Raw genomic sequence first — 22,068 nt, 5'->3', positions numbered from 1 at the left:
TGGGAAACAGCACAATGACAGCATTGGATGCAGTCAACCAAGAATTAGCCGAACTTCAGCTCTGTGCTCAGCAAACCCGGTATGCAGTGGACTATCAACTGGCTCAGCAAGGAGGAGTATGCACTATTATAGGGGACAAGCGCATTACCCACGTCACCAACGAGTCCTACAATATTCCCCAGGCTATCCAAGCCATACAGGGGCAGATGGAACAGTACAGAGAGGGACCCCGTTTGGAGGGGGGGGCTTAAGGGCGGTTCTTGGAGCTCATACCTACTACAAGGGTTAGTCCTAATAGTTATCATAGATGTCTGCTGTATATTTACGTATGCCTGAACTCTTGCTGCAGACTTGTGTTTGACAAACTAGCAGCTCCCTTCTGAGCCCTGATGTAGGTTATCATGAAATGATAAAAGGAGGGAATGAGATGTTATTGGGATAACATCCCATTGATTATTCTCTTGTAAAGTAACGCTCGTTATCTGCTTACACAGAGGTATGCAGACACTGCCTTAAAACTTTCTGCCCGACTGGAATTAGGTGTAAAACTTTGTAAATCTTTATCTTCCCACACAGGGGTATGCGGAAACTGTCTCAAATAAGACTAAGTGGGAAGCATTTGTAGAGGAGATAATGGGAACTGCAGATGCTGGAGATTCCAAGATAATAAAATGTGAGGCTGGATGAACACAGCAGGCCAAGCAGCATCTCAGGAGCACAAAAGCTGACGTTTCGGGCCTAGACCCTTCATCAGAGAGGGGGATGGGGGGAGGGAACTGGAATAAATAGGGAGAGAGGGGGAGGCGGACCGAAGATGGAGAGTAAAGAAGATAGGTGGAGAGGGTGTAGGTGGGGAGGTAGGGAGGGGATAGGTCAGTCCGGGGAAGACGGACAGGTCAAGGAGGTGGGATGAGGTTAGTAGGTAGCTGGGGGTGCGGCTTGGGGTGGGAGGAAGGGATGGGTGAGAGGAAGAACCGGTTAGGGAGGCAGAGACAGGTTGGACTGGTTTTGGGATGCAGTGGGTGGGGGGGAAGAGCTGGGCTGGTTGTGTGGTGCAGTGGGGGGAGGGGATGAACTGGGCTGGTTTAGGGATGCAGTGGGGGAAGGGGAGATTTTGAAACTGGTGAAGTCCACATTGATACCATATGGCTGCAGGGTTCCCAGGCGGAATATGAGTTGCTGTTCCTGCAACCTTCGGGTGGCATCATTGTGGCAGTGCAGGAGGCCCATGATGGACATGTCATCAAGAGAATGGGAGGGGGAGTGGAAATGGTTTGCGACTGGGAGGTGCAGTTGTTTGTTGCGAACTGAGCGGAGGTGTTCTGCAAAGCGGTCCCCAAGCCTCCGCTTGGTTTCCCCAATGTAGAGGAAGCCGCACCGGGTACAGTGGATGCAGTATACCACATTGGCAGATGTGCAGGTGAACCTCTGCCCCAAGATGACATTCCACATTAAGCAGAGGTTCACCTGCACATCTGCCAATGTGGTATACTGCATCCACTGTACCCGGTGCGGCTTCCTCTACATTGGGGAAACCAAGCGGAGGCTTGGGGACTGCTTTGCAGAACACCTCCGCTCAGTTCGCAACAAACAACTGCACCTCCCAGTCGCAAACCATTTCCACTCCCCCTCCCATTCTCTTGATGACATGTCCATCATGGGCCTCCTGCACTGCCACAATGATGCCACCCGAAGGTTGCAGGAACAGCAACTCATATTCCGCCTGGGAACCCTGCAGCCATATGGTATCAATGTGGACTTCACCAGTTTCAAAATCTCCCCTTCCCCCACTGCATCCCTAAACCAGCCCAGTTCATCCCCTCCCCCCACTGCACCACACAACCAGCCCAGCTCTTCCCCCCCACCCACTGCATCCCAAAACCAGTCCAACCTGTCTCTGCCTCCCTAACCGGTTCTTCCTCTCACCCATCCCTTCCTCCCACCCCAAGCCGCACCCCCAGCTACCTACTAACCTCATCCCACCTCCTTGACCTGTCCGTCTTCCCTGGACTGACCTATCCCCTCCCTACCTCCCCACCTACACCCTCTCCACCTATCTTCTTTACTCTCCATCTTCGGTCCGCCTCCCCCTCTCTCCCTATTTATTCCAGTTCCCTCCCCCCATCCCCCTCTCTGATGAAGGGTCTAGGCCCGAAACGTCAGCTTTTGTGCTCCTGAGATGCTGCTTGGCCTGCTGTGTTCATCCAGCCTCACATTTTATTATCTTAGCATTTGTAGAGGTGTGAGACTTCAGAAATCCTGTAAAGTATGCAACTTCTGTTTCTGCTAAAGGGGCCGGGGCACTGACTTTTGTTCAAGCCAGACACTTTGGCGGCTTGAAATTACATTCTGTCACTTCGGCAACTTGAAATCGCCTCCTGCCATTAGCAGCCACTTTGCAAACAATCAATACTGTATCCTGCCCCCTTTCTGTTTTCGATGTAGTAATTGTTTGTGTATTATGTCATTGCCCGATGTAGTGATTGTTTCATGGAACATGCCGTTGTGAGATGTAAAGTTGCTTTATGTGTTATGGACCTGATAAGGTGGAAAAAGCGGGGACTGTCCATTTGCGACTGAATCGCTTACGAGAGTCTGCAATCTGTGCCGGGTTGAGTACAGCGATCCTCCAGACCTTGTACTTGCTTTGTAATAAAGGATTTGTGTTTTTCTAAACAGGTCAGTGTCTTGTCATTGCGTCAAGACTGTGAGGGTCTCCGAAAACGAACCTAACAATTGGCGCTGAGTAATGAGCTAAACGGCCTCCTTTTGTGGTTCTAAATGTTACAGATGCCTCGCCGAAACTGAGCACAGAAACATCTCACAAACAAGAAGTAAGGTGAATCAACAGTTTTTAATCTGATTTTGGGTGAGTTCGCACAGAGGCGTATATATATATGTATATCCAGAGGCTGGGACACTGTAATAAATTGTTCACATATGAGTTATTTTACACTGACTCAACAGTGCAGCTCTCCCACACCGCTGTAGTGTGGTACCCATTACCCTATTGTTTGTCCCACCAAACCTACCTGGCTCACCCACCACAACTGCCTACTCATTCACCTGTTCTTTGAACTGCAGGATACATTTCTAAAAGCTTTTCAATGTATGAGTGAATGGATATATACTAGAAAACTGGCAGATAGAGGCATAAAAGGGTGGGGAGAGGGGATCTTGGCTCCTCCCTGCTTCGCAGAGGAATTCAGTTCCCAGAACACTCCACATTTCTTAAGAAGACGGCATTGGGAATGCTGACCAAAAACGCAGAGCTCAGTCAAAACTCAAAGCAGAGCAGCAATTGGACAGTAATTGCTGCGTGTGGGAGCTCACGAGAGGATGCATTGGCAGTGAAGCGCCGCAAGCTTTCCAAAGGTCACAGAAGGTGTTATATAAAATCCTCTTTTTTTCCATATAAATTAGTTTAAAATCTAGAGCTTTTCATGATCACACTAGAATATGTAAGAGTGTGTGTGTGAATTGGTCCATGCACACGTGTGTGTGTGTGCGCGCACCAGATGTCTCAAAGCACCTAACAGCCAATGAAATTTTTAAACATTTTTTAGTACAGTCACGGCTGTAACATAGGAAGTGAAGCAACCTCAAACAGTCATGTTACAATGATCAGATAATCTGTTGGATGGGTAAACACTGACTAGGACACTACAGAGAACAATCCTCTTCAATATTGTAGCCTGGGATCTTTACAATCCATCAGGAAGCCTTGGTTTAACATCAACAGTGCAGCACTGCCTCAGTCTCAGCCTTCCTTTTGTGTTTAAACTGTGCTAGGAGTCATGAAGCTGGAAGCCTGTGACTCGGAGAAGTTAGTGTTACCAACTGACACGGGGGATACTGAAAGCAACAAATGCTGGAGGTCACAGTAGGTCAGACAGCTGGAGAGAGAGCAGGCTAACGTTTCGAGTCAAGATGACTTTTCATCAGAGCTGAAGTGAAATATGGAGGAGGCAACAATTATACTTTGTTGGGGTGTGGGGGGTGTTCGTGTGGGGCACAGAGCGCTGGGGGAGAGAAGATGTTGATAGTTCAGATGAAGTGATCGGAATGTGAGAATGGCAGAACAATGGCGTGACTACTTGCCAGGCTTGAAAGGACAGACAGTCCCACTGGGAAGGGAAGGGAGAGAGGACGTGGTAATGGAGAATGTAACAAATAAAGATAAAAGAAAGGGAAGAAACACCATCCCATTTAATCTGAACTATCAACATCAACAGGGGCAGCACAGGGTTAGATACAGAGTAAAGCTCCCTCTACACTGTCCCCATCAAACACTCCCAGGGCAGGGACAGCACTGGGTCAGATACAGGGTAAAGCTCCTTCTACACTGTCCCCATAAAATGCTCCCAGGGACAGGGACAGCACGAGGTTAGACACAGAGCAAAGCTCCTTCTACACTGTCTCTCATCAAACACTCCCAGGACAGGGACAGAACAGGGTTAGATACAGAGTAAAGCTCCCTTTACACTGTCCCCATCAAACACTCCCAGGACAGGGACAGCACGGGGTTAGATACAGAGTAAAGCTCCCTCTACACCGTCCCCATCAAACACTCCCAGGACAGGGACAGCTCGGGGTTAGATACAGAGTAAAGCTCTCTCTCCACTGTCTCCATCAAACACTCCCAGGACAGGGACAGCTCAGGGTTAGATACAGAGTAAAGGTCCCTCTACACTGTCTCCCATCAAACACTCCCAGGACAGGGACAGCACGGGGTTAGATATAAAGAGTTTCTCCCTTTGCCTCATCATTATCCATCACATCATTCTTGGAATAAAACCACTCCCTTCCTTTCCGGCGTTCCTGCATTTTCATCCTATCACTCTGATAGGTTAGCGTTTACTGCCTGTCCTTAATTGTTTTCGAGGGGGTGGTGAGATTGGGGCCAACCTTTCGGACAGGCTGTAGTGAAGGTACACGTGCAGGGGAGTTCCAGGAACAAACGTGACTCCCATCACCAATTTACCACCACAGCCTGATATGGATCAGTGCTGGAACCACTGTGGCTGCATGAACACATCACAGACTGACCTGCAGAAAGTGACTCACCTCCTGGCCAAGGCTATAGTCACCTAGGTGAGAGGGTATTCGTTACAGATGTAATGGAATATCCTCCCATTTGTCTCTCTGACAGTCACCCCGCCTTGCCCTCTCATATCCATGGGATCACTCCACAGAATATAAGGCCCAAATAAAGGGGTCTACATAAATTTATAAAAATGACAAAACGTATCTAAAGAAAGAAAGAGAAACAAAGTAGAAATTAAGATTGGCACCGGAAGGGAGGCACACGAGAGAACAAATAAAATCAAACAGCAGAAGTAAAGTGTGTGAAGACTGCCAGGAGGTGAGAATAGTCTACTTCCAGAAACTTGATGAAAAACATCTGAAGGGTATTTAATGAACTGGTCTCCTAAGCTCCAGTGAGTGGAGTCCCAACCTGTTTAATGTTTGCTCATAAAATAATCCCTCCCCATAGAGGATCATCTTGCTGAACCTTCCCTGAACTACCTCTGATGAAATCATATCTTTCCTCAAAATAAAGGGAGACCAAAACTTCTCACAATATTCAGACAGGAACAGCACAGTGTTAGATTCAGAGGAATATTCCCTCTACACTGTCCCCATTAGAGGGTCATCTTCTCTGAAGGCTTAGGACACTCAAAAGGGGCTAAAGATTGTGCGAAGGAGCAGCAGAATAGAGATAAGGGTTAAATTATGAGGAGGAACAGTTGAATGGAAAAGGCTTACAAGCTTTCCTATAAAATGGCAAGGCAGTGTCTAATCCAGGCAGTAAAAGATGGTGAGATAACAAGGTGTGGAGCTGGATGAACACAGCAGGCCGAGCAGCATCAGAGGAGCAGGAAAGCTGACGTTTCCTATCAGAAATATCAGCTTTCCTGTTCCTCTAGAGCTGCTTGGCCTGCTGTGTTCATCCAGCTCTACACCGTGTTATCTCAGATTCTCCAGCATCTGCAGTTCCTACTAGCAATAAAAGATGGTTATGGGTTTGGCACAGGGAGGCTATTTCCTCCTGTCTCCTGTGGGGATTTGTACAAGGACGATGTTTAACAATGAAAACTGAAGCAAGGGCAACAGTTTAATCTCAAGAAGCACTCTATCGTCACAAAACTACGTAGCCAACAAAATCACAAAGAAAGAAGCATTCAGGCTCAGTGGCACAGGGGTTGGTGCGTGCGTGTGAGTGAGTGAGGGAGAGTGAGAGAGAGAGAGGGTGAGAGCGAGTGAGAGATGGTGAGGGGGCGAGCGCGGCCTATAGGGCGTGTATGGATGGATTGTGAATCTCAGGAATATTGCACGGTATCTGCTGAGTTGATGAGTGTACATTCAACAATACATATCTATGAGATTGCTCCCTCAGTCTTCTTGTGGACCCCTCACAAAGAAATTAGGGAGATGGGACATAAAATTGGAGAACATCTTGTGGGGTTGCCATTTGTCAGAAACTGAATGGGTCAAGCAATTTAAATGCGGTGACTACAACAGCAGGTCAGAGCCTGACAACTTTGCAGCGAGCAACTCACCTCCTGACTCCCCAAACCCTGCCCACCATCTACATGACACAAGTCAGGAATGTGATGGAATAATCCCCACTTGCTTGAACGGGTGCAGTTCCAACAACTCTCATGAAGCTCAACACCATCCAAGGCAAAGCAGCTCACTTGACTGGCATCCCATCTACTCCCTTCAATATTCATTGCCTCCAATGTAATGCTCAATAGCAGATACAAGATGCACTGCATTAACTCACTAAGGCTCTATCAACAGAAACTAACAAACCCACAACCTTTGCCATCTAGAAGGACAATGGCAGCAAACACTTGGGAACACCAACCCCTGCAAGTTCCCCTCTAAGCTACACACCATCCTGACTTGGAAATATATCGCTCCTTCACTACCACTGGGTCACAATCCCCCCACCCTACAGTGGATGCCCCTACACTAATGGACTGTGCAGTTCAAGAAGATAGTTCACGAGCAACTACTCAACAGCAATTAAGGAGGGGCGATAAATATTGGCCATTGCTACTAACACCTATATTCTGAGAAACAGATATTAATTGTGTTTCATTGGGACCGTGAGTGCAGAGCAGATATCATTTGATTTACAAGCAGTAGGAAGCTGCTATGATCAACACAAGCCAACTGTGATGAGAAACACAATAGCGCTCACTATGAGTGTCAGCATGACACAGAGAGGCCACTCAGCCCATTGAATCTGTGCTGGTCCAACTCTCCAAGATGTTGATGGGTGAAAAGACAAACTGACATTGCTGGATATGTATTCTCTCGCCTCACAAAACTTCACTTTTACAATTCTCTATCACACTCCTGCTTAAACCTCTCAATTGCTTCACCCCTCCCTATACTTCTAACTTTACTTATACAATTTGAATAAGTTACATGAACATTGAAACAGAGTTAATATTTACATAAGATGAAAATGAAAATGAAATCAGCTTTTAATACAGTGTGTGATTCACCACATTAACAATGACTAGTATTTAATCGCTAGTCACTACATGTTGACACACTCCCTACATTAACAGGCCAAAGCTATTTTTTATTCAGTTTCCAGCCCTTAGCTCCAATATCTCTCCACCTTGATTCTCTTCTCCTTTAAAACCTTCTAGCATTTGGTATACATTTCCCCAAGACACACTGTGTGTTATGCCCAATTCCCAGCCGTGTGTGCCACATTAACCAAGAGGCAGGAAGTCAGACCACCCTCACCCTATTGGGACGCACTTGAGACAATCCAGGCATTTTCATAGCTGCGTGTCAGCATCCTCTGACAACACCGCATTCCCCTAGTGCCGCTGTCAAACAAGTTAGCTGGGATTTTGCAGGATCCTTTCAGCAGTCACCTTGGGAGAACTGTTACATACGGCCTTTGGTGCCATGTCAGTTTGATCGGAACATCCACTGGTCAAGTAAGAAGAGAGATAGACCATTCGGGCCTTTGAAACTTCTCACCCACTCGATTAAATGAAAGCTGCTATATTCCATTCATACCCCTCAATGGCAACTATTGATTTCAATCTTGAAAATTTTATTTGGCTCTCAGCAAACACAGCCTGATGGAAAATTTCACAGTCTTCCACTGTGAGAAAATTCTTGATTTCACTGTTAAGTGGCTGAATTTTAATATTCTCACCAAAGGAGATAGCATATCTACACCATGAAAACTCTTTAATGGATTCTGCCTTGGTATTAAAGTGAGGTTTGTGCGTTCCATCACTGTAACCCACTCTATCCCCATGGGGCCAACAGTGCAAGGTTCTAAACTGCAGGCAGGGTCAAGTCAAGGACGCATCTGTACTCTGGTACAGAGTAAAGTTTTTCCAAAACTTAGTTTTTTTGATTGTCTTTTATACCTGTTCATTAACGTTTAGATTCATAGAATCCCTACAGCATGGAAACAGGCCATTCAGCCCAACAAATCCACACTGCCCTTCCAAAGTGCATCCCACTCAAACTCATTCCCCCACCCATGGATTTCCCAACATCTAACACACCTAACCTAAACATCCCTGGGCACAAGGGACAATTTAGCATGGACGATCCACCTACCCAGTCTTTGGACTGTGGGAGGAAATCGGAGCACCCGGAGGAAACCCACGCAGACACAGGGAGAACATGTAAACTCCACAGAGACAGCTGCCCAAGGCTGGAATCGAACCCTGGTGCTGTGAGGCAGCAGTGCTAACCAGTGAGCCACTGTGCCACAATGCATGTACACAGGCACCTAAATCTCTTTGATCTTGCACAACTCCGAGCAAATATTCTGATTTCTCCTCCTTGAAGATGAGGTAATCCTTCTCCATTTGGATGCTGGCTCCTATAGTTCTGGCCATCACTTAATCTGCCAGTGCCCCTCTTGTTGCTTTATGCTCCCTCTGTACAAGTTCCTCTGCCCCTCAATTTACCATGCTGTGCAGATTTGCAGCAGGAAATAGAATTAGTACATCCATGTCATTAATGGACAGAGCGGATTGTTAAGGCCTCTGTTCACCTTCCTCAGAAATATTATAGATCACATCCCACCTTTTGCAGAACACGGACTGCTTCCACACTCTCAGTTTCTTATCTCCAATAGCATGGTCTTCTCTGCAAAATCTGATCACATGATTTCTAGAAGTGAAGCCTCTGACAAATGGTGTTCCACAGAGATTGGTGCCGGGTCCACTTTTGTTTGTCATTAATATAAATGATTTGGATGAGATATAGGAGGCACGGTGAGTATGTTTGCAGATGACACCAAAATTGGTGGTATAGTGAACAGTGAAGAAGATTGTCTAAGATTACAAAGAGATCTTGATCAGTTGGGCAATGGGCTGAAGAATGGCAGATGGACAAATGCGAGGTATTACATTTTGGTAAAACAAACGAGAGCAGGACTTATACAGTTAAAGTAGGTCCCTGGTAGAGTTGTAGAACAGGAGAGACCTAAGGGTTTAGGTACATAATTCTTTGAAGTTTGTGCCACATACAGATAAGGTGGTTAAGAAGGCATTTAGCACACTTGCCTTCATTGCTCAGAATTTTGAGTACAGAAGTTGAGACACCATGTTCAGGTTGTACAGGATGTTGGTGAGACCTTTTTCTGGAGTACCACAAATATTGTGTACAGTTCTGGTCACCACACTACCAGGAGGATGTGGATGCTTTGAAGAGGGTACAGAAAAGGTTTATCAGGACATTGCCTGGTATGGGGGATGTTGGCTATGAAGAAAGGTTAGCTAGACTGGCGTTGTTTTCACTGGAACACAGGAAGTTGAGGGGCGCCTTGACAGAAATTTATAAGATCATGAATGGCATGGATGAAGTGGAAAGTATCTTTCTTCAGGGTGGAGGGGTCAATTACTAGGGGACACAGGTTCAAGGTTCGAGGTGGGGTATGGGAGTGGGATTCAAAAGATGTGCGAGGCATGTTTTTCACACGAAGGGTGGTGAGTGCTCGGAACACACTGCCAGAGGAGGTGATGGAAGCAGGCAAAATAGCAATGTTCAAGAAGCCCCTAGACAAATACACAAATGGGAAGGCAATAGAGGGATATGGATCCCTAAGTGAAGGCAGTTTTAGCGTGGAAGGGCAAAATGTGTCGGCACAGGCTTGGGTGGCCAAAGGGCCTGTTCCTGTGCTGTACTGTTCTTTGTTCTGCTGTCCGGTTCTGGTCGTCCTGTTATAGGAAGGATATTATTAAGCTGGAGACAGTTCAGAAGAGGTTTACCAGGATGTTGGCAGGAATAGCAGATTTAAGTTATAAGGAGGGGCTGGATTGGCTGGGACTTTTTTCACTGGAGTATAGGAGGTTGAGGGGGTGACCTAATAGAGGTTTATAAAATCATGAAGGGTATAGATAATGTGAATGGCAGATGTCTTTTCCATAGGGTGGGCAATTTCAAGACTGGGGGGCACATTTTTAAGGTGAGAGGAGAAAGATTTAAAAAAGGCATGAGGGGTGATTTTTTTTTTACACAGAGAGTGGCTCATGTGTGGAATGACCTTCCAGAGGAAGTGGTGGACGCAGGTACAGTTACAATGTTTAAAAGACATTTCGATAATAAATAAGAAATGTTTGGAGGGGCATAGGAAAGTATACACAGGTGGGACTAGCTTAGTTTGGGATTATAGTCAGCATGGACAAGGTGGACCAAAGGGTCCATTTCCACGCTGTATGATTAATTCTGTTTAAACACATCCCTCTCTGGCCCTCTCTGGCCTGCCAGTTGTCTCCTTAAATAGGACAATTAGGTTAATCAGACTTGACCTATACTTTGCAATTCTGCGTTGACTCCCTCTGGTCAGATCATACTAGTTAATGTACTCAGTCACTCTGACCCTGACTATAATAGATTGCAGTGATTTCCTCAAAGTTGACATAAACTTACAAATTCACCTCTTTCTTTCTCATGCTTCTTAAAATTACAATGAATAATTTCAGAATCTGGAGTTTTGAAAAATTAAGACATACATCTCTGAATTTCTTTCACTCCCTTGGTCTCAACCCAAAACATTTCCTGCTCCTCTGATGCTGCTTGGCTTGCTGTGTTCATCCAGCTCTACACCTTGTTATCACAAAGATTTTATTTTATATTTGCCGATGGGATATGGGTATAACTGGTAAAACTAAATTATTATCCTTCTTAAGTCACGCAGAAGGTAGTTGGGAGCCAACAACATTTGCTGTGGGTCTGGAATTGTGAATAAGCCAGCCTGGGTAAGGATGGCAGATTTATTTCCCTAATGGCAAATTTATCGTTGAACCAGATGGGCTTTTCTGATAGTTCACAATGGTTGTCATTAGACCAAGCTTTTAGTAAATTCAGATTGCACCATCTGACATGGTGAAAGGCAATGGCTCTATTGTGTTATAAGGGCAGAGCCAAATTGGAATAGAAATACTTAAACAAATGCAAAAGACCATGAAATTCCAATATGCATGACAATTTGCCCCCTTAACTAAATCCACAAGATTTCATGTATGGAATGCACTTTATCCATTTTCTTCACTGTGAAAATTGACATGAAGTACTCATCTAACTAATCCATTATGGCCGTAACTGTATCGATCTTCAATAGTGCGTTCTCAGCACTGACAATGAAGAGCGTCGCCAAAGTTTGAAAACTGCAGCTATGATAGGATGGGCTAGCACTGTTTCCCTTAGGATGGAAGAGACATGAGTGGTGGCTGAATCGAGGTGTACAAAATCTTTAGGAGGCTTGAACAGAGTGGACAACGAAGACCTCTTTCCCAATGGCAGAGGGGTCACAATTACAAGGGGGCACAGGTTGGCAAAGCTAAGAGTGAACATGAGAAAACTCTTTTTCACCCTGGCAGCAGTGGGTGGCCTGCAATCCACTGCCCAGTTTGGTGGTTGAGACAGGAACTCTCAAACCATTTTAGAGGAAATAGGCTCTGCACCTGAAGCTCTGGAGCTTACGAGGCTACAGACCAGGTGCTGGGGAGATGGATCAGAATTGGTGGTTAGTTTATTATGTTGTCACAGGCAAGATGGCCTCTTTCGGTACTGTACCTTTTCTATATAATTACAAAAGCATCTACTCATCACATTAAAGCTCCCAATAGATTTTCTCCCGCCCCATCATAGAGGGTGGTCCACGTGTGGAATGAACTACCAGAGGAAGAGTTGATGCTGGTACAGTTAGCACATTTAAAAGACATTCAGGTAAGTGCATGATTAGGAAGGGTTCAGGGAGAAATGGGCCAAACGCAGACAAATGGGACTGGTTCAGTTTGGGAACCTTGGTCGGTATGGACAAGTTGGACTGAAAGATCTGTTTCTGTGCTTTGTGACTGGAGGATGACGATGATATTCCTTTTCTCATCTCTAACATCTTTGTATCTTTTAAGTAATTGTCACTCATGTTGGGATTTCAGGGTCTTCTGTATTTGTGTAAATATTTTTATTCTGGTTTGGCACTGCCCTAATAACACCATTAACTTTTTGAGATATCGTACTGGTTTTCCATTGTGCAAAACATTTTGGTCTTAGCATCTGAACATCCCTTCCTAATGCATTGGTCTCTCGCTCTCTCTCTACCTAGCTTTCCGCCTTTTAAGATATTTCTCAAAATCGATGACTTTGACTAAATGTTTGGGTGATCTGACACATGTAGTAAATTTTTGTTAAAAAGACTTTTCACTAATCAACCTTTTTCAGCATGTAATGACATACTTCCATGGCAAATGGCACTTGAACCCACACCTACTGATCAGAGGTACATGACTGCTGTACCTCGAGAGCCCTTCAAATGTTGTTTTACTACGTTCCTAAGAAGAACATGCTATTCGGTGAAAAGACACTATTTATAAATAAAAGTTTTTGCCAAGCTTCTCATTGTTTGCTTGGAGATTTGCAGATAAACAGGGGAGGTGATCACACAATGGTATAACTATTAGACTTTTAATCCGGAGACCTGGGCTCATATCTTACTACGGCAGACTTTGAATCCAAATAAAATAGTCAAATTAAGAGTCTAATCAAGATGTGAAACCAATGTCAGGGAAGAAAAACACACCTGGTTCACGAATGGACAGTCTTTAGGGAAGCCTGTTAGAAAATGCTATCTGCTGCCCTCACCTAGTTCTGGTCTACATGTGACTCCAGACCCACAGCAATGTGGTTGACTCTTAACTGCCTCACTAGGCAATTAGGGATGGGCAATAAATGCTGCCTGGCCAGTGATGCCCTCATCCCTTGAATAAGTTTTTAAAAGCCTAAAGTATTCTTGGCAGCATTGTGGCTCTGTGATTAGCAGTGCTGCCTCACCAGGGACCCGGTACAATTCCACCCTCGGGCAGCTGTGTGGACTCTGCACACTCTCCCCATGTCTGCGTGGGTTCCCTCTGGGTACTCCAGTCTCCCCACCAAGTCCAAAGATGCGCAGGTTAGGTGGACTGGCCATCTTAAATTGCCCACAGTGTCCAGGGATGAGCAGGCTAGGTGAGTTAGCCATGGAGAATGCAGGTTCAGGGGGATTCAATTGCCAGTCACATTATTTTCTAGCATTGTGCCATGACGTCTTTTCGTCCAATTACAGCCCTGTGAAATTCCAAAAGATATTTGGAACGAAAGGCATTTTATAAATGAAATTTGCTGTTGCTCTTGTTCATTACTCATCACTAAATCCAGTACAGTATGACTGAATTTCTTGCTAATCCAAAAAATATTGTCCTGGAAAATTGCTCCAAGGACATTCCAAACGTTAATTACAATAAACACACTTGAACCCACACCTACTGATCAGAAATCCATGACCGTTGTACTTCAAGAGCCCTCAAATATTGTTTTACTATGTTCCTAAGAAGCACATGCTATTCGGTGAAAGGGCACTACTTACAAATAAAAATTTTTGCTTTGCTTCTCATTGCTGGCTTGGAGATTTCCTCGCGAACACGGACAAAAACATATCTCAGGCTGCTTGATACTTTCAGTGTGCACGGAAATCCTATTTATTCATGTTGGTTGCCGTAGTGACAAAATGGATATCATCAGAGGTCAACAAATGGATTGACCCCCAGCTCCTGCCCCAGTTCGAGGCCTGGGTGAGGGGCTGCCAGGGTGTGTCACTGACACTGGGTCTATCAGGCTTTGGTCCCATAGACACCACCTCCTCCAGGACTGGGGGAGGGCTGTAACTCTAAGCACAGCTCCTTTTTTTAAAGTTTGTTTTCAGTACTCGAGCTGATTTCCTTGATTTCTCAGAGCAGAAATTAGCTGTTTTAAATTTTTGTTTTGTTTTTGGGATTTAAAAAAAACTTAATAAAATCATGAGGGACATTAATAGAGTGAACAGCCAAGGAGAGGGCAAAGATTTAAAAGGGACAAAAGGGGCAAATTATTCACGCTGATGGTGCTGCATTTATGGAACGAACTGCCAGAGGAGGTGATGATAGATTAGGTTAGATTAGATTCCCTACAGTGTGGAAACAGGCCCTTTGGTCCAACTAGTCCACACCACCCCAGGTTCTCACTTGTCCGTTTTTTAAACACAGGAAGTAGTTAAGTGCCTGGAATGCATTGCCAGGGGAGATGGTAAAAGCAGATATACAACAGCATTGTTTAAGAGGCATCTGGACAGATACACAAATAGAGGGGGAATAGAGGGATACAGGCTGCATAGAAGCAAAGGGTTTTTTTTGGTTTAGAAAGGCATCCTGAGTCAGGGCAGGCTTGTTGGGCAAAATGGCATGTTCCTTTGCTGCACCGCTGTTAGTTCTTCGATGGTGGTGTTGAATTGGCAAACACAAAAGGAAATTCGACCTCTCCCAAGTGTGGGGTTTTAACAGGAACTGTCTGATCTAATCCCTCTTCCTAAATATTCTTTCCACTCTTACATGATCCATCTCTTTGACCCATTACTGGTGGCTCCTGATTTCAACATGAATCTCCTCTCCGAAGATTTCCCTTTCTAAGGTCAGATATTTGGTCAAGCCTTTGGCATCCAATCTTTGACTTTCTGCACTCCTTTGGGTTTTTTTTTAAAGCACTATATAAATGCAGGTATGAAGGCAAAACACTGCAGATGCTGGAGATCTGAGGGAAAAAGAAGTGCGAGAGAGACCGAGCCAGTCTAGCAGCGTCCGTGGGCAGAAAGAGAGAAAACCAGTCAAAACACTTCTAGACCCTTCCTCAGAGCACCTCAGTTCTGAAGGAGCGTCTTACTGTCTGGGGACATTGTGTTGGGGGGAGAAAGACATACAGATGCTGCCTCAACTGCTGAGTTTCTCCAAGATAATAAAATGTGAGGCTGGATGAACACAGCAGGCCAAGCAGCATCTCAGAAGTGCTCCTGAGATGCTGCTGGACCTGCTGTGTTCATCCAGCCTCACATTTTATTATCTTGGAATTCTCCAGCATCTGCAGTTCCCATTATCTGCTGAGTTTCTCCAGCCTTCTCCGTGTTTCACAGAATCCATCCACCCGCCCCCCCCCCCTCCCCCCACAGTGTGGAAGCAGGTCATTGGGCCCAACCGAGTCCACACCGACCCTCTGAAGAGCATCCCACCCATCCTATCCCTGTAACCGTGGTTGTTTCAACTCTTTATCGGACAGCCTTTTGCACTGAGGGGTTAGGCTCTGCCTTTCAATAGCGCCCTGTGACAGTCACAGAATATCCCCTAGACTGCCCTTGAAATCCAACTCTTTCAATTTCATCCACAAGGACTGTAACCTCGGAGTCCAACACCTCTCGGCCCCCTCTCTCTCTGGAAACAAACCTTCCCAGGATCTTGTGCGTGGTGCTTATGGAGCGCTCGACCACACTACGGGCTCCTTCCGCTGAATTCCATTTGTTCTGAACCCCTTCCCCACACGAGTGAGAGAGAGAACAAAGAGAAATGAAGGCGAACGAAAGGAATGACGGGGGGTGGGGGGAAGCGGGGGAAGGAAGGTTAAGGGGTTAGAGGAGACAATCCGCAATAGAGAGGGGATCGGCAATAACTTTTGACGAATAATTATTGGAAAACACATCAGGGAACTGCCTGGTCGTTCACCTACACCATGAGTGTTCCCAACAGCAAAGGGCTTTTCTCTAGATTGCACTGGAGTTATTCGTGTTGCAAAGTCTTCCCCCCCACCCAACATCCAGGACATCACTCCCCCCCACCACCCCCAAAGTTTCAAATGCAGCAACCACACCCCAGATGTAACAAGACTCCTCGCCTGTTCACATCAGGATTGATCCTGGGCTCTCTCCGCCTGTAGTACCGCTCACTCACGAGGAAAGGACTTTCGCCTCCAGTCTGCTGTTCCACTCCACTCTCAATGTTTCTCCCTCTGACACCGGCAGTGGCACTCAGGATGGGCAGGGAAACCGAAGCGACTGAAATCTCACACACACAAACCCTCAGCCACAGGGACTATGCACAAAACGGGTGCAAATTACATTTTTCGTTTTGTCAGTCCCTTAGCACTGAAATTCCATTCCACTTCAGCTCAGTTCCCCTCCAGTCTGACGTCAGCTTCCTCTCAGCCTGTACCCAAGGTTAGACTCCACCTATTAACTACAGTTTTACAGCCTCTAGTGTTCAGGTAGCTGTGTGCCATTCTGTTACGTTGCTCTAGATTATAATATACCCGCCATCCACTTTTGTGTCTTTCTTTTTAAAAAAAAGCTACTCAAGTTGTCACCAACTGCTGCTGAACTGATGCTTATAGTACTCCAGGCGCTGTAGTGACTGCAGAATCTGCAATATTTACCAGTGTGTTCTCAGGGCTCTATGTCAGTGTGTTGGTGTCAGTGCCCAGTCCTGTTTCTGGGGGATGTGACTAAATAACTAAAACTCATGATCCAAACTGGCTGTGGCCGGGGTTCACTGTGCATTGCCAGGGCATAAACCAAGACCACCTCCGTCCAACTTATCAAAATCAGGTGACTTCTGACCTCTGCCCCCGGAATGGGTGGCACGATGACTCAGTGGTTAGCACTGCTGCCTGCATGGTGCCAGAGATCCGGGTTCGATTCCAAAACCACACAATCTGTGTGGAGTTTGCACATGTTCCCTGTGTCTGTGTGGGTTTCCTCTGGGTGCACCAGTTTCCACTGTCCAGAGATGTGCAGGTTAGGGTAGATTGGCCATGCTAAATTGCCCGTAGTGTTCAGGGATGTGCAGACTAGGCGGGGTAGCCGTGGGAAATGCAGGATTATAGGGATGGGGTTGGGTCTGGGTGGAATGCTTTTTGGAGGGTTGGTGTGGATTTGATGAGCTGAAAAGCCTGTTTCCACACTGTAGGGATTCTATGTGAGAGACTGGGACAAGGACAGGCAACTATGCCCCTTACGCCAGCCCTAGTCGACCCTTTGTGATCCTAACTCCTGTTTCCTCTCTGTCCTTAACCCTTGACTCCCTCGTAGATCACAAACCTGGCCTCTTGGGGGAAAGGTTAAAAATCTTACAGCATTAATTCAAAGATTGTTATTTTTTCAAAGGGTTGTTATAATGGAGCTCTCTGCTTTCCCAGCCAATATTAATCCATCCAGCAGCATCACTAATAGAAGTTTATCTAGATATGATTGCATTGTTGAGGCTTGCTGTGCCAAAATTGACAACTTTGACCCAGGGCTTGCCATATGTAAAAGAGCACACTGGGCAAATTTGAAGGTTGACACTCCTCTGAGTTTATGCACATTGATTGATTACTGCAAAGATGTTTAACTATTAAATGTCTGAACACTCTGAGGAACAGAGGATGTAACAGCAAAAGTAACCTATTCAGCATTTTAACCATGCTGTGCCATTCAATAGCAGCTTGGCTGTCCTGTTTGTGCTCCCGACTCCACCCCATAACTCTTAACTCCCTGGTCTACCAACAACCTGTCCTACTCAGCCTTAAATATATTCAGTGACTATGGAAATGCTTTGATCTGAATTGTGTTCATAACTAGTGCTGTATAAGTGGAAATTCTTTTAGAGACATAGCTAGGGTAGAGACCTTCTCCTTCATAGAGGGATCACTAATGGGGCATGGGGTACAGTTTTAAGGCAAGGAGTAGGAAGTTTACAGGCGATTTAAGGAGAACTCTTTTCAGCCAATGAGTGGTCATAGATCATAAAACCCCTACAGTGTGGAAAAAGGCCCTTCAGCCCAACAAGTCCACACTAAGAAGTTGTTGGATGATCTCTTGAAACACCATAGCATACCAGGCTATTGGTTGAATGCCAGCAAATGGGATTGGAATAGGTGCTTGATGACTGCTTGGGCACAAATGGAAGGAAGGGCCTCACATGGTGCTGTAAAAAGATCTACAACCCAACCTTCATCGTTTTTTTAGGGAGGAGAATTCTGTGAACTAATGGCCTTCTTGGCTTTGCAAAACACAAAGCCAACACATCATTGGATGTGGAGGGGTCAGTTAGCTCAGACAGTGCAGGATAATGCAAATGCCATGGGTTCGATCCCTGTACCATCAAAACATTGCCTCCTCACATTGCAACATGCAACTGGTGCTTTTCAAGCTGTGGATAACTGATTCTTACCCTGTGATGGAGAGAGCTACCTCCATTCCTTTATGGACCAAATCTGATTACTGTTCTTGCAACAAATCTTTCCCTTTAATTTCAAAAATACTTATCCATTGAAAAAATCTTTGTATGTACACAATATCACAAATGCAGTTCAATTCTGTACTGTAATGTCTCAAGTAAACAAACAAACACTGGAGTTTGACTCAATCCTAACAAACCAAAGACATCTCCAATTCATACAATAGTATATTTACAAATATTTGAGGCACTGGGAGGGTCCAATAACTGAACAGATTCACATTTGCCTTCAGCAGGAAGACCTCAGACAGTGGCCTTTCCCCACTGCACCTTGGCAGCAGCTGCCCATCTTTAGTGTATCCCTCAGCACATAGTCCTGGACCTTGGAATGTGCCAATCTGCAACACTCAGTCAGGGTCAACTCCTTGCTTCGGAACACCAAGTTTCGAGCCGATCAAAGAGTGTCTTTAACCGAGTTGATGGTCCCCTAGGTGCGGTTGGTGTTTGTCTCAGTGTACAGCGTGGGGAACAGACCATAGAGCACAGAGTCCTGCATCATAGAGCTACTTGGGACGAACATCGATAAAAACCACTGCATCTTTCTCCAGGCCTGTTCGCAAAGGCACATTCCAGAAGGATATGTGTAACAGTTTTAACCCCGTCCCCCCCACCGAAGCTGTTTTGAGGGCAGCGTGCAGTGGCGCAGACTGATTGGACGTATAAGAAGGATCTCACAGGTAATGTACTTCTCACCACCAGCCAAGCACAGCCTTGGTGCTTGTGAGAAAGCTCTGGTGATGAGGCATTCTGCCAAATAACTTTGACAGTCTGCTCAGGGAACTAAGCAACAGGATGTATTCTGTTTCCCTCAGGGTCTCAAGGATGCTATTTGCAGACCACTTCCTGATGGACCTATGGCCAAAGGCATTTTTCTTTGCAAATTTATCCATGAAGGACAAGAGGTACTGAATGGTCTGTTCATTCAGCAAATTGCACAAGGAGTTTGGCTGCTAAAACACAAATAGATTATTAACTTGGCCAAACATCAAGGGATGCTGGGTACCTTGTGCACCACAATCCTGTATGGATTACTGTGATGGGAGTTTCCATTTTTTATACATAAAATGCACACAATGGCTTTCACAGGCTCCCCTGACAACAAGCATATACAACTTATGTAAGTGTTTACATTTAAACTTCATTTGCATAAGCTCCTTTCCATTCGATAATGGGGAAATGTAGCAGGATCGCTGACTTGGCCAAACAGCACGAGACACTGGGTACGTTGGCACGGCTAAAACACAGAAGTCACAAAACCCACACACCAGATGCAGTGAAGCAGCCAAATGCTAACGACACTAGCAAAATGTAAAAGACAACAGTTATCCTGGACAGACACCCCCAACAACTTATCCACTAAACAATGGAAGGGCCAAGCAGCAAGACACTGGGTCCTGCTACTCAAAGAAACATAAAAATGATTGACGATGTTTCAAACTATTAAGTATGTCTCCCCAGTTGGCCCAAAACTGTAGAAAGTTATAGAAAACCATTCAAAAAGGTATAAAAATAGGGTTCACCTGCAGACCAATGTCTTGAATCCTTTTGGATCTTTTGAGGAGACCAGCGTGGCAAAAGGTAGAGACCCTCAGAGAGAGAGGAAGAAAAAAAGTGGCTTCATAGTCCTACAGAGAGAGAGAGAGAGAGAGAGTGGCTGTGCAAATGTACAAGACACTTGGGAAGAGATAATGGGAACTGCAGATGCTGGAGTCTGAGATAACAAGGTGTGGAGCTGGAGGAACACAGCAGGCCAGGCAGCATCAGAGGAGCAGGAAGGCTGATGTTTTGGGTCTGGACACTGGGGAAGTTTTGTAAGCTTAAGGGGCCAAATAGGATTAGAGAGAGGAACAAAAACAGAAGTTGCTGGAAAAGCTCAGCAGGTCTGGCAGCATCTGTGAGGAAAAAATCAGAGTTAACAATTCAGGTCTGGTGACCCTTTCTCAGAACAAAACATCCCAGGCTATCCAAACTTTCTCTGTAACTTAAACCTTCCATACCTGGCAACATCCTGGTAAACCTGTTCTGTACCACCTCCAGCTTAATAATATCCTTCCTTTAACTGGGCGACCAGTACTTGACACAGTACTCCAGAAGAAGCCTCACCAATGTCCTGTACAACCTCAACATGACTTCCCAATGGCTATAGTGAAAGGACTGAGCAATGAAGGCAAGCATGCCAAACGCCTTTTTAACCACCTTGTCTATATGTGATGCAAACATCAAAGAATTATGTACCTGTGCCCCATGCCCCTCTGTTCTACAACATTATCCAAGGAAACAACTTTTCTGTTTAGAAGGAGTAGAGAATTTGGCAGCTGTTGACGTCGCTGCCCACTGTATCGCTCTGATCGAAATGACTGCTAGGTATTTTAAAGAACAAGGAACCTGAGGGTGGGTCAGGGACCCAGGGATAGATGTAATACACAGGTGTGAGAAACTCTACAGTCAGACCAATGGAAGGGATTGAAGATCTACCTCTGGTTAGTGTTAGAAAGGATCACCATGCTGTGGTTTGAAATGTCTAAGACATACAGAGGCTGCAACAAGAATTTCGCTGAAGCCTTATCCCAACTATAGCCACTTCCCATACCTAATAACATGGAAGAGAAATCCAATAAAGGACCCAGCAAAATGGGACAGGTGTCCCCTCGTCTGACTTAAGACGACACTCTCAGACAATGGCTTTTCAAAAAGTGGCCCAAATCAGGATTCTGTAGCAGCCCAGGCTGGCCCTGGACCATGGGTTCCACAGCTCAAGACATTTGGCGAGAAACACACAACGAGTGAAGAAAGAAGGCTGCTAAAATAAATAGCATGCAGCCTAGAACATACCCACCACCAACCAGCTGATTAGAGCACTGCAGGAGCTGTTAGAAATCACTACTGATGAATTCGGAAAGTTAAAACATGTAGTTAAAGAGCAGCACGCCAGAATACAGGATTCATATGGGACAGTTGCAGTCACAATTGGAAAGAGCCTGGCCTATTGAGAGGAGGGCCATTAGGGACCAAGAGGCAGCCTCAGTGTACAATGACAAGCTGGAACAACAGTGTAGGGAGCTCCAAGCAGCTGTATTGGCTCTGTAAGCCTGCAAATGTAGAGCAATGCACATCAGGCTCTAGTAGTAAGGAACATTCAAAGTGCCCAATACAATCTCTAGCAAACCAGATCTCTGCCCAGAATTTGGTAATGTGTGCTTTCAGGGCCCTATCTCCCTATGAGATAACAAGAAACCCCTAGACCCTTTCTGATGAAGGGTCCAGGCCTGAAACGTCAGCTTTCCTGCTCCTCTGATGCTGCTTGGCCTGCTGTGTTCATCCAGGTCCACACCTTGTTATCTTGGATTCTCCAGCATCTGCGGTTCTGCAAATTATTTTCTTTTGCATGCCTGTGCCACTATTCATTACAGCACAGCAGGTACTGTTAGAGCACAGTCAGGAACACTGGACACAT

At 45.6% G+C, this 22,068-nt stretch overlaps 1 protein-coding gene across 2 annotated transcripts in view; it reads right to left on the bottom strand.

Annotated features, from left to right (window-relative positions):
* LOC125447741 (N-acetyllactosaminide beta-1,3-N-acetylglucosaminyltransferase 2-like) overlaps nucleotides 1-16,549 on the bottom strand; it is a 29,783-nt gene extending 13,234 nt beyond the window's left edge. Inside the window, exon 1 of one of the 2 annotated variants that reach the window (XM_048522407.1) lies at nucleotides 16,210-16,549. The gene's annotated coding sequence lies outside the window, so the exon portion shown is untranslated. The remainder of the gene's footprint in view (nucleotides 1-16,209) is intronic. The other variant, XM_048522405.2, reaches the window with a different exon arrangement.
* Nucleotides 16,550-22,068: the final 5,519 nt, after the last annotated feature.

The sequence above is a fragment of the Stegostoma tigrinum genome, chromosome 39 (genome assembly GCF_030684315.1).
Source record: "Stegostoma tigrinum isolate sSteTig4 chromosome 39, sSteTig4.hap1, whole genome shotgun sequence".
In the NCBI taxonomy this organism is placed as follows: Eukaryota; Metazoa; Chordata; class Chondrichthyes; order Orectolobiformes; family Stegostomatidae; genus Stegostoma; species Stegostoma tigrinum.
This window is presented reverse-complemented; position numbering and strand designations above follow the sequence as displayed.